The 12,421-nt window shown below is 37.3% G+C and overlaps 1 non-coding gene across 1 annotated transcript; it reads right to left on the bottom strand.

The window, feature by feature from the left end:
* Positions 1-6,658: 6,658 nt before the first annotated feature.
* Positions 6,659-6,817, bottom strand: LOC132682631 (U1 spliceosomal RNA). Its single transcript, XR_009611801.1, has one exon. It is a non-coding gene; the product is annotated as a U1 spliceosomal RNA (small nuclear RNA).
* Positions 6,818-12,421: the final 5,604 nt, after the last annotated feature.

The following is a 12,421-nucleotide window of genomic DNA, read 5'->3' as shown; positions in this document are numbered from 1 at the left end:
TAAAACTAGATGACAACCTAGGAGAAAATCTAGATGGCCTTGGGTATGGTGATTCCTTTTTAGATACAACAGGAAAGGCATAATCCATGAAAGAAATGATCAATAAACTGGACTTCATTAAAATTAAAAACTTATGCTCTGTGAAAGATAATGTCAAAAGCCATAGACTGGGAGAGAATATTTGCAAAAAGTATATCTGATAAAGGATCGTTGATGAGGTTTTGGGGTGATGGTGGGGTTTGTGGGGTCTGGAGCCGACCCGCCAAGAAGGAATTCTTGAAGATGTCATTGGTGCAAAAAGGTGATTTTATTAAAGCCCGGGGACAGGACCTGTGGGCAGGATGAGCTGCACTGCTAGTGTGGGTGGGTGACCGTTTTACGGAGTTGTGGTTGTTGGGGAGATAAAGTCAAGAGGGAGTTTCCAAAGAGACTTTCATCTGCTAAAGATTTACACATTACTGGAGGCTTAGCTGTTGTCAAGCTAAAGCTGTTTTTCCCTCTAGCAAAGCATTAACATTAAGACAGTAGGGAGTTCCTGGAGAAACTTTTTTACTCTGCCTGCCTCAAGGATTTGTCATTGGGCTGCAGCTTATAAGGAAATTCAGTTTTACCTGCCATTTCCTTCTTGCCTTTGTTCCTCATATCAGTATGGAAGGGAGGGAGATGTTGGAGCTCCAGGAAACTGAGTCTGTAGGTTTCTGGAGATTAGACTATTGATAAGATTGCCTTTTTCTTGTAATTTACTAAGATATTTGTAAACTGATGGAGACTCTATCAGTTTAACCTTTTGTTTTCTGTCCTTTCCTTTGTCTTTGGGCAGCCAGGAGTGCCTAAGGAATGTCACACAAATCCCACCCTTGGTGGTGGGAGGGGGCAGTAATGCTGGCTTGTGCTTGGAGCTTAGCTTGCCTTAGTTAGGGTCCCTCATCATGGGTATCCAAAGCATACAAAGAACTCTAAAACTCAACAGTGATTAAGACAAAAACAAACAAACAAAAAAAAAAAAACCCATGATTTTTAAAATAGGCAAAATACCTAAATAAAGACTTCAACAAAGAAAATATACCTATGTCAAATAAGAATATAAAAAATTGTTCCACATCATATGTCTTTAGAGAAATGCAAATTAAAACTATTAGAACAGACAAAATCTTATTAGGACTATACTACTCTACCAGAGCAGACAAAATCCAGAGGTGAAAACACCAAATGATGAGCATATGGAGCACAGGAACTCTAATTCGTTATTGGTGGGAATGCAAAATGGTACAGCCACTTTGGAAGATAATGTGGCAGCTTCTTTACAAAACTGAACAAACATACTCTTACCATACCATCCAACAATCATGCCCCTTGGTGTTTACCCAAGTCCACACAAAAACCTGCACACAGGTGTTTATAGCAGCTTTATTCATAATTGCCCAAACTTGAAAGCAACGAAGGTGTCCTTCAGTAGGTTAATGGATAAACTGTGGTATATCCAGACAATGGAATATTAGTGCTAAAAAGTGCTAAAAAGAAATGAGCTATCAAGTCATGAAAATATACGGAAGAAACTTAAATACATACTAGTAAGTAAAAGAAGCGAATCTGAAAAGGCAGCATGCTGTATAATACCAACCATATGATGTCCTGGAAAAGGCAAAACTATGGAGACAGTAAAAAGATTTATTGTTGCCGGGAGTTAGGGACAGAGACAGAGCACAGAGGATGTTTAGGATGGTGAAATAATTCTGAATGATACTACAGTGATAGATACATGTCATTATACATTTGTTCAGACCCATAGGATATACAATACCGGAGTGAACCTTAATGTAAACTGTACACTTTGGTTGATAGTGATGTGTCAGTGTAGGTTCATTGATTGTAACAAATGCACCACTCTGGTGTGGAATGTCTGTAGTGAGGGAGATAGTGCCTGTGTGTGGACAGGGCTATATGAGAGCTCTGTACTTTCTGCTCAATTTTGCTATAAACCTAAGATTGTTCTAAGGAATAAAGTGTGTCTTTAAATAAAGGCAAACCGGGGACTGAATATGGAAATAACAACAAAATACCCTAACATTCTCCTTAAATGATTTTCTTAAACTCTTAAAATAATGAACTTGAGCCATTTAAACATAGGAATTTCTAAGTGTTCTATTAGCATCGTATAATCAGTTAGTTCTTTTTCAGTGTAAGCTAAATTCCTGAAAGCAAATCTAGAAAAAAACAGATTAGAAGGGCCCTAAATCATGTGAATAGAACATTATTTTCTCTCAGAAGAAAATTCCATTCTTCCTTTTCAGGAATTGAAGTTTGAGTCCACTAAAACAGCTTCAGCCTTCACCTAAATCAGTCTGACAATATTGTGTAAAACCTATCTGACCATTCTTAAATTTACATTTACTCACTGCAGATTCTCCATCCTCCTATTTCTTTTATTTTGTACTGTGATGGTGCCTATATTAGCTAAAACATAATTAGGTGCTAATAACTCGAACACTTTTGGGTAACTGTTCCTAGGAAATGCTTTGTGGCCTGAGAGAAGGAAGAGTCTCACACTGTTAGCTTGGGACTGAGTTCACTGTTGTTACCACCGTAATGCAGTAGGTCCATGGGGAGTTGCCACACATGTTTGTTATATAGGTTGTGTTCAGCATAGCAACCTTCTGGTACTTTCATTCATTTGATAAGTGGAATGTATTTGGTATGTTCTAATGAATCTCAGACATTCTAGCATGATGAACTGTGAGATTTTTATCAGGTAGAAAATAGGTTTTGGATATTTGTGAAAATCAGAGGACCTTTGTACACTGACCCATATTTAAAAATAAACCTATAAAAAGTTGTAGATTGCAACTATATTCAAAAACACTTTTCTACTCATTTCACTAATATCCATTTTTCAATTCCAAAATTAAGCTTTTATAATCTCTGTCATTTGTACTAAGAAGTGGAGAAGTAGAAGAAATTCCAAAGATGTTACTAACTCTATTTTTAACTTACCAGTGACTTTTTCTTGAAAGGCCAATTACTTAGGCACTCATTTTTTTTTTTAATTTTTTTTTAACGTTTATTTATTTTTGAGACAGAGAGAGACAGAGCATGAACAGGGGAGCGGCAGAGAGAGAGGGAGACACAGAATCTGAACCGGGCTCCAGGCTCTGAGCTATCAGCACAGAGCCCGACGCGGGGCTCGAACTCACGGACTGTGAGATCATGACCTGAGCCGAAGTCAGACGCTTAACCAACTGAGCCACCTAGGCGCCCCTAGGCACTCATTTTTTTTTTTTTTTAAGTTCCTACTTACTGCAAAAGACAGTCATTCAGATTATCTTGATCACAATTCTGCATCTTCCTTGGAAGAAAAGCCTTATCAATTAGAAGTGTTTAGATTCAATTACAGTATATGCTTCTCTTCTTTGCAGAGAACCATTAAAAATAAGTGTGATTTCAAAAAATTAAGGAAAAATATAAACTTCCATTTACTTTCTCAGTTTGTGGATTGCAAGCTCCCACTAGCCTCACACCACACATTTCTCTCCGGTGCCAGAACCCTGCCCATCCTACAAAATGTTTCCCTACAAAGCTTTCTAGATTGCCCCCAACCAGATGTGCTCTCACCCTTTCTTGAACCCCATTGTATTTTTTACTTTTCTTATGGCACTTCTCACATTCTGTCTCATATTAAAGCTATTGCCATGTTGCCTACTCCTTATTTAGAAGACCTTCCTGGAAAGCTGGAGCTCAGTCTCAATCATCTTTGACCTCCTCTACCTACTGTTCTGGACATGTGAAGCATTCATTAAGTGTGTGCTTAATTCATTTGGTCTTTTAGGTTTGGGGAGAGTAGCTATTTTAAAAAGGGCAACAGTCTTGAACTATTTCAAACTCTTAATTATATACATCAAAATCTTTTGAGGGCTTCATTCCTTGCTGACCATAACATGGTACTTTCACAATACCTGATGTATTTTCTCTGATGACCTCAGCTACTACCTATAAACCCTATTTCTGGCCCTTCAAAACTGCCTTACAACTACCTGTTGAATTAATGCATCAAAGAAAAGTGTGATTTGCTTTCATATTTTATTATCTTTTAGAGAAATGCTAATGACATTTTTTAAAGTGCACATAGAACATTTCATTGTTTTTTTACAGGAAAAATTCTAGTTTCTCTAAAAGAAGTGAGTTGATTAACGGATATCAAGTGGCTAAAATAGAATTAAGAAAGTTGGAATTTAGTCATCTGTCACACCTTTTTTTTATGAGACACTGCATAAGTCATGTAATTGTGAACTTCTTCTTCAAAGCAGGAATAGTTGTCCTTCCACACCTGCCTCATATTGCTGAGAAACTCAAATGAGATAAAGTACATGGCAGCACAAAGTATGCATAGGTAGGCAAAAACTAGTTGAGTGGCCAAGGTCATGAGCTCTGGAGTCAGACTCCCTGGGTTTGAATCGTGACATTGACTTTGCTGCCTGTGTGTGCCTGTCTCTGATACTTAATCTGTAAAATGGGAAGATAGTACTGCAGATCTCTAAAGCTCTTGGGAAAAGTGAGAAAATCACTAAAAAACACTTATTACTCTAGTTGTGTGGTTTCAATAGTGAATTGGTTACGATCTTTTAATTTTCCTAAGAACTTTAACCTACATTGCATGGCCCAACCAAACAATTAATGTATTTATATATAAATTTCCTAGAAGGACCTAAATGATTAAATAGTTTTATAGAAGAAAGTTTGTGTTTTTAACTGTTAAATCACCCAAAATCACAAATAGTAAGTATAGAAACAGTATAACTGTCTTTAATAAACTGAATACCTAGCATTCAAAAGCAAATAAGAGTTTTAGCCCTACGAGTGAAACTTGACTTTCAACCTATTTCTATATTTGCATTTATGAAACACTTATCTGCTAGACCCCCAATCCATTGACTTCAAAGATTTCTTACCACGCCTTAATTGCTCAGCTCTTGTGTACATCTACTAAGTAAGAGCAGCATACAGATATAACACAACACACTGTACATTTTTGGTCAGCAAACTCTAGAGTGAAAAAAATCTTCTGGTAGCCCATTTTGACAATTCTTGTAATTTGCGGTGATGTTTTCATTACAGTGTGTCACACAGGAAGCCACAAAAGGATTAGACATAGACCAACTCATCCACATTTCTTCCAGCCAGTAATCACATTGATGCCCACCAGCGGCCCAAATCTGCCGTAGTGCCCGCTCTGCCGTTTACCAGACAGTGTGGCCCCTAAACTCATTAAGAAATGGATGTACCACATAATTTAAAATGCCATTATCTGTGTTTTATTAGGCTCAGTGATTTGATCTTCCAAAAATATCTAAGCCCACAATAAGATGAATGTTGGGTATGACAAAAATATGCTAGCGGGATTTTGAAAACCACAGAGAAACTCTATAGGAAATATTAGGAAAGAAGAGGGCAAGAAACAAGTGACCTGGAGAAAACATATAGATACCATAAAATTGGATCCATGCTATACCCTCCTTATGGTCTTATTGAATAGATTTTGAAAATCCAAAAATCATGTGGACTTTATCCAAACCTGAATTTTTGAAAAAGCCATAGCTTTTATTGGACTAATAAAAACCAGGTAATGTGTTTGCTGATACAATGGAAAGACTACAATGGAAACTTTATATTTGATGATTTTTTTTTCTCTAGTTCCTGAGTTACTTTTTGTAGGTATGAAGGTGCCTAATATTCTAAAGAGTAATAAAACCAGTTTAAAACTTTGAATCTACCCATCAATTAAAGAAGCTATCTGCAGTATTTTCTTTTAGTAATATTTCATTTCAGTCTTTTCATTTGATGCTACAAAGCATTTGACAGGATTGAAAATTTCCTTCTCCAATTTTTTTCCTCCTTGATATTTAAAATGGGTCTCCTGGATTGGCTCCAACTCCCTTGATATTTTCCCACCATTTCTGTCACAGGCTTCTCTTCCCCACCCATCCAATAGATAGATAGATAGATAGATAGATAGATAGATAGATAGATAGATATTGGATCATCTTCCTCTATGTTCTCTGAGTAATCGTATTCACTTCCATAACTTTATCACCTATAAATCTACATCAAAATACTGCTTTCTAGCCCCAACATCTATCTTGAGCTTTAGATTCAGATTTTCAACTGCTGAACACACAATCATCTATAAAAATGCTGCATCATCTTTAAATTCAACTATCAATTTGACTAATAAAAAATAGTTTAACCTTATGCTTCCTTATATTTATTTTTACATTTATTATTACTATAAATATATGCACAAAACCTTGTATACTGCTTTTCTCCTCAAAGTTGCATCCTGGATCTCTGCAAACAAAAGACTTTGTGATCGGACATTTTCTTCTCATTGCCTCCCATAGCATCTTTTGTATAACTCTGTCATAGTGTTTTATACAGTGAAATAATTATTCATTTTCCTGCCTGTGATGCTAATTACAGTGCGAGCTTTATCTTCAATGAGCATTATTTTTTGTTAATCTTGCATCCCTATCTGCCAAACAGTGCCTAGCACAAAGGAAAGATTCAATCAGTGTTGACAAATGGATGAATCAATCATGCAGTTCATAAGACTGACTTTATTATCTTCACCTGTTTTTTTGTTTGTTTTTGTTTTTCTTTTTGTTTTCTTAAGGAGCACAAATGCAGTCTCCTAACAGATTATGCAGTCAAGTTTCCCACATTTGGGGAAATTGCAGAGGTCAGCACAGCCTGAAGTGCAATTGATGAGCCTCACCCTGAGAGAACCACTTTTGTGATCGTGATATCTGCACGGCCAAGTGTTTATTATCTTCACCTTCTTCACTATTAGATTTCTTTAGTTCGGTTGTTACGTAATTATAATGTTCTCCACATACACTTCCATTGTTGTCTAAAACACACTTCTCCAAAGCTGACAGTTTATAGTTACATCATTGGTGAATTGTTTGGAGATGTTAGGAGAGTGATGATGTATGTTGCCATATGATTTTCAGTGTCATGGCTTAGAGTGGAGAACAGGCAAGAATTAATTCCTTCTTACTGTCTCAAAGACATATAAATATAAGGAGATCTTTGAGTCCTTCAATGACTTATAGCCCTCTCACCATGTACATCCAGCCTCCCAATGCAGATCTGGAATTCACAGAGATGGCATGGCTGATCTCTGCCTCAACTCCTTACCTCATTTAAGAGACACATTTCCCGACCATGCTTTTTATAATACATGTCCTCAAAACTCTTTCTACAATCCCAGTTTCAACATTTAAAAGCAATAATAATTTTGTTGTTACTTTATTATTTATGTAATGTATCTTGAATATTATTGAAAGTGTTTTGGAGAAATTCTAATGAATAACATTGTTGCCTGCTAGAGTGAAAAAAATTGTTTTTAATCCCACCTTCATGAAGCCTATTAAACAGGTGTAATTAAGTAAAAATCAAGAATGTTAAACAATGAAAAGTGCTAAGAATCAAAATTAAGTAGAGAAGGGGAAGAAAGGCATGCTTACATTTGAAGGGAAGGCCTCTCTGCAAACATGACATTTGAGTAAAGACCTGAAAAAAAGTGAAACCGCAGAACCATACAAGTTTCCAAGAGAGAGCATTCCCAACAGGGACAAAAGCAAGTGCAAAGGACCTGAGGCAGAAATATACCTGTTCTATTATAGGAATCACAAGGAAGCCAATGAAGCTTTAGCTAAGGGAGCCAGATGGCAGATAATGGGTGTGTGGTTGTGGATGTGTGAATGAGAGGGAAACATAAAGGATGGCAGATTGGACAATTCTTTGTAGATTATATGAGAATTTTGGTTTTACTCTGAGGAAGGTAGAAAGCTAGTGAATGATATTGAGAAGAGGAGATGCTTGCCCTTATATTTTAGCAGGATAATTTTGCCTATTGCATCGAGAATAGACTATCAAAAGCCAAGGGTAGATTCAGGGACACTAGAAGGCATTGTAATAATCCAGGCAAAAGAGAAGAGTAGCTTGCTCTAGAGTAATAGAGGAGGAAATGATGAGAAGCAGTTGGATTCTGGATATTCCTTGAAGCTGAAGGCAATTTTTCCCCCAGATGAGATGTAGTGGATAATAATCTAAATATATAATACCAATTTCTCACGCCCTACACCTTTAATGGCTTCTCAAATTTAGGCAGCAGTGTTGAATTTTCTTAAGCTTTCCACTCATTTCTCCATCTAGTCTGTCAGAAAACTCTACCATTTCCAATTCTAAAACATGTTCATATATGTTCCCTCCTTCCTTCCCATGCCTACCACTCTACTTACTGAGCTCTCATTATTTCTTACCTGACAATTGCAATAGTCTTTTAATAGTTCTCCATGTTTCCTGTTTCTCCCATATCTATCTAATTCTGCCTCCTCAAGTCTACCAGAACCATGTTTCCAGAGCAGAGATCTTTGTCTCTCCTCTTTTTAAAATCCTCAGTAGAGCTACAGTGCTACAGAACAAGTCCAAAAGGCCCTCCCTTTTCCAGCCTCATCACCCAGTAGCCAAACATGACCTCTCACCATTCCTCAGTTCTTTCCCATCTATGTGCTTATTTGCCTTTGCTCATTGTGCACTCTCTGTTTGAAATTTACTTTGCTTTGATATCACCTTCTGACATATCGTCTCAGGGGAAAGAAATTCATCAACCCCAGCCTTGCATCCCCAGAGCACATCAGGGCACCTATGACTCTGTGTTATGGCTAGTAGTATGACCATCTCCCATTTTACCCATTTTGTTTAATGCTTAGCATATCAAAGATGCTCAACAAATATGTGATAGATGTTGAAATATATACCTAACCCAAAATGTGCCCTATGCCTTTCCATGCTTCTTTTGCCCTAGGCTTACAGTAGGCCAGTCCAGTGACCATCCCTTAAAAATTACAAAGTAGCAATATATAGGTATATAAATCCTTCACAGTCATGCAAAGGTATGTCTACAGGAAGGAGCCTTAAAAAGTCAAAGCAAAGTTACTTAGCAAACTCTTCTCTGCTTTTATATTATATTGTTCTTTCATTTGTCTTTCATTTATATGTCTCTAGTGGTTATTTTTCTGCCTTCTTTACCTATTCCTATTTCTCTTTTAACAGTAGGATCCTCATCTATGCTACCATTATACTTCTTATCTACCATTCCTCTCAGTTTCTTTGCAGACGTTAATGACTCATAAATCTAAAGCTGCACTCTAACCTCTCACCTAGTCTCCCATTTTGTATTTCCAACTCTTCATATTGTTCATATGCCAAACAACATTCACTGCATCCACTTCATAATCATTATCCCCACTTCAGCTCTTCTTCCAATGTCACTCTTTGAGGTAACTACTGTTCCAGTTTCTCAGCTTAAAATATTGAGGTTATCTTTGTCCCTTTTAATTTGTCATTTATGTTGTAGCCTAATAAATATTTATTCAAAATTCTTTTTTTTCTTGCTTGCATCAACTGTAGAATTAGGCAGAATTACAAGAGCAGTCCAACTGGTCCTATTTACTCCAGAATCTTCCCTCTTCATTCAGCCTTTGGCCGACAGGCTAATTAGGACAGTAATGCTAGCTGTTGTTTGCAAGTAAATCCTAAAATCTCAATGACTGAAAACTCCTGTACACTCGCATGTTACACTGCAACACAGGTGTTTCTACTCAAGCAGTCTCCATTCAGGAATTCAGGATCTTTCTCTCTCATGGTCCCACCCATATGTAGGTCCGTGGAGTGCCTCCATTCAGCCAGCAGATAGGGAAGACACATCTGCATCTTTACCACTTTGACAAAGAAATGACACAGATCACTTCTACTCAAATTTTCACTGGCCAAAACTCTTATCCTATACCTTCACATAACCAAAGAAAGACTGGAAAATAAGTCTAGCTGTTTCCCCAGAAAGAGCAGAAAATGAATTTTGGCAATGCATAGCAGTCTCTGACACATTCATCTCTCTAAAACAGAACTCAGACCAGAGAAAAGTCTTCTCTGAAAGTATGAAGTCTCAGTCCCCATCCTAAAGCTCCAGACCTTCATAATATGATGCTGCTGTTGTTTGGATAAAGAACAGATTGCCACAAAGAGAGGTGCTTTTCTTCCCACTCAAGGTCTGACTCTGAAGAATGGTAAGTCTTCCCAAATTTTAGGAAATTGTTCATCTAACTAAAGCAACTATACTGCTGCCTGGGTCAGTGGCAATATAGATGTTTTTACTTAACATCACAGAACACTTGAGAAAAAACAGCCCTGCTAAATGCTGCTAAGAAAAACACCAGTCCGTTGACTATCACCTGTGGCCAATTAAACAGACCACTTAGTTTCCAAGCTCATCATTGTGGCTATCTTGACAGTAACATCAAATGAGAACAACTGCAGCTAAATCAACCACACAATGATCTCCATTTTGAGTAAGATGACAGAATCAGTTAGCACAGCCATAGTTTTATTATTTCCATTCAACTAAGTTAATCTAAGAATGTTGTTGAGGAATTAGATCCAAATCTTAAAACTAGATGAATCCTACTCTTACAGACCACACGAACCTGCTTTTCCTTTTATAGAAGAACAAAAGCACAAATCCCAACTACCTGTCACTTAAAAAGGAAAGAGGAATTATATCACTATTAGCCAAAGATATAAACATTGCAGCAGGAGATATGTTCCAGCTTGCACATGCTTCAAACTGTCAGTGCTCTCTGCATTATACCACCCTCTCCTTACAGCATCAACTCCAGAATGCAGTCAAAACAGTGCAAGTTAAGAGGAGATATTTTGAAGGCAAAGTGACATACAGCCACACAATCACTCAATTGAATGAACAGAATTACAGTTTTTGGAAACTGGAAGGCTGTCACTCAAAGTGACACCTGGCCTGCTGTTCATTGGACAGTCCATGCATGTAATGTAATAGCTCCTCCAATTGTTGGCAAGAGAAGAGCAGGGATCAAGGCAGCTATTGCCTGAATTCCAAATGGCAGGAAAATTTTAGTATTGGGTTCTATTGTTTGCAATACCAGTGGTGTCACAAGTGAGAATGAAAAGAATAGAATTCTAAACACTAAAGAGAAGATTAAAAAAAATACATACTATTTTTTTTCTCTCAGCTGAGCAATTCTCCATTCTTTTTGGTGGAGAACAGGGAATGAGAACCAAGATGATTTTCATAACTACACACCCCAGAAGGAAATGTTACTGTAAACATTTAAGATGACAGAGACCAAGATCTATGCATTTTCATGCCAAATATTTGAAATCAGCCTTGTAAAGGAACTGAAATTTATATAGTATGTAGCCATACCTGTTGACTCCAGTAACTGGTGCAATAAGGTGCCAAAACACTGTCTAATTCATAAGGAATAAACAAATTGTTCCTTTGTTCAACCAGTGCCGATTGAATGTCTAACGTGTCACTCAGGGCTGTTGTTACCATTTACCAAAACTGTTGTTCTTAGCACTCAGAATACAGCAGTGGACTGGTGGTCTGGTGGAGCTGAAATATTCAAATTGAAGAATCAGACAATAGACAAAATCAATAATAAAATACAGAGCCTATTAATAGGTGCTAATTGGTTTGCAAAAAAGAGTACAGTCAAATGTCTTAGTCAAGTTTACCTTTGTGAAGGAGATAGAGATAAGGAGGGATTACCATTGTAAATAGAGTGGTCGAAGTGAGGTGAGAGGGTGTTTTACCAATATTTGTAAGCAAAGTATTCGGGCAGAGAGAAAAGCCAGTGCAAATGCCCTGAGAAAGGAGTGAGCTTAACATACTCAAGGAAAATCAAGGGCACCAGTATGGCTAGTGAACGAGTGTGCAATAGAAAAAAGTCCAAGAAGTTAGAGAGGAAAGTGGCCTCAACTATAATTTTTATTTGGCTTCTGTTTGAGTGACACTGGATGTGAACAGAGGCATAACGGCATCTTAGTTAAGTTTTAAGTGGATTACTTGGAATACTGTGTTGAGGATAGACTAAGGGAGGCAGGGGTAGGAGCAATAAAGCCAGTTAGGAGGCATTTGCAAAAATGAAGACAAGAGATGATGGTAGCTTGGACCTGGATGGCATCAGAAGAGGTACTGAGCGAGAAGTAGTTGGGTTCTGGAAATATTTTGAAGATGAAGTCAGTAGGGTTTTCTGATGGAATAGCATGAATGTAGTACATGAGGAAAAAGGGGAACCAAGAATAATTTCAGGTTTTCTGGTGTGTTTTTTTTTCTTATTTGTTTTTGTTTGTTTTTTTTAGAAACTAGAGATAGGGAAGAGTGTGGATAGAATGAGTTTTCGAGGAAAGTCAAGTGTTTTGCATGATTAGTGTGTTGTGTGTATTACGCATCTGAGTAGACATGTTAATAAGCAATTGAATATGTGAGTCTAAATTGAGTTTTACTTGGGAGATATAAAGTTGGGAGCAGTCAATGTGAATGTGA

The sequence above is a fragment of the Panthera onca genome, chromosome A1 (genome assembly GCF_046562875.1).
Source record: "Panthera onca isolate mPanOnc1 chromosome A1, mPanOnc1 haplotype 2, whole genome shotgun sequence".
NCBI classification, from domain to species: Eukaryota; Metazoa; Chordata; class Mammalia; order Carnivora; family Felidae; genus Panthera; species Panthera onca.
This window is presented reverse-complemented; position numbering and strand designations above follow the sequence as displayed.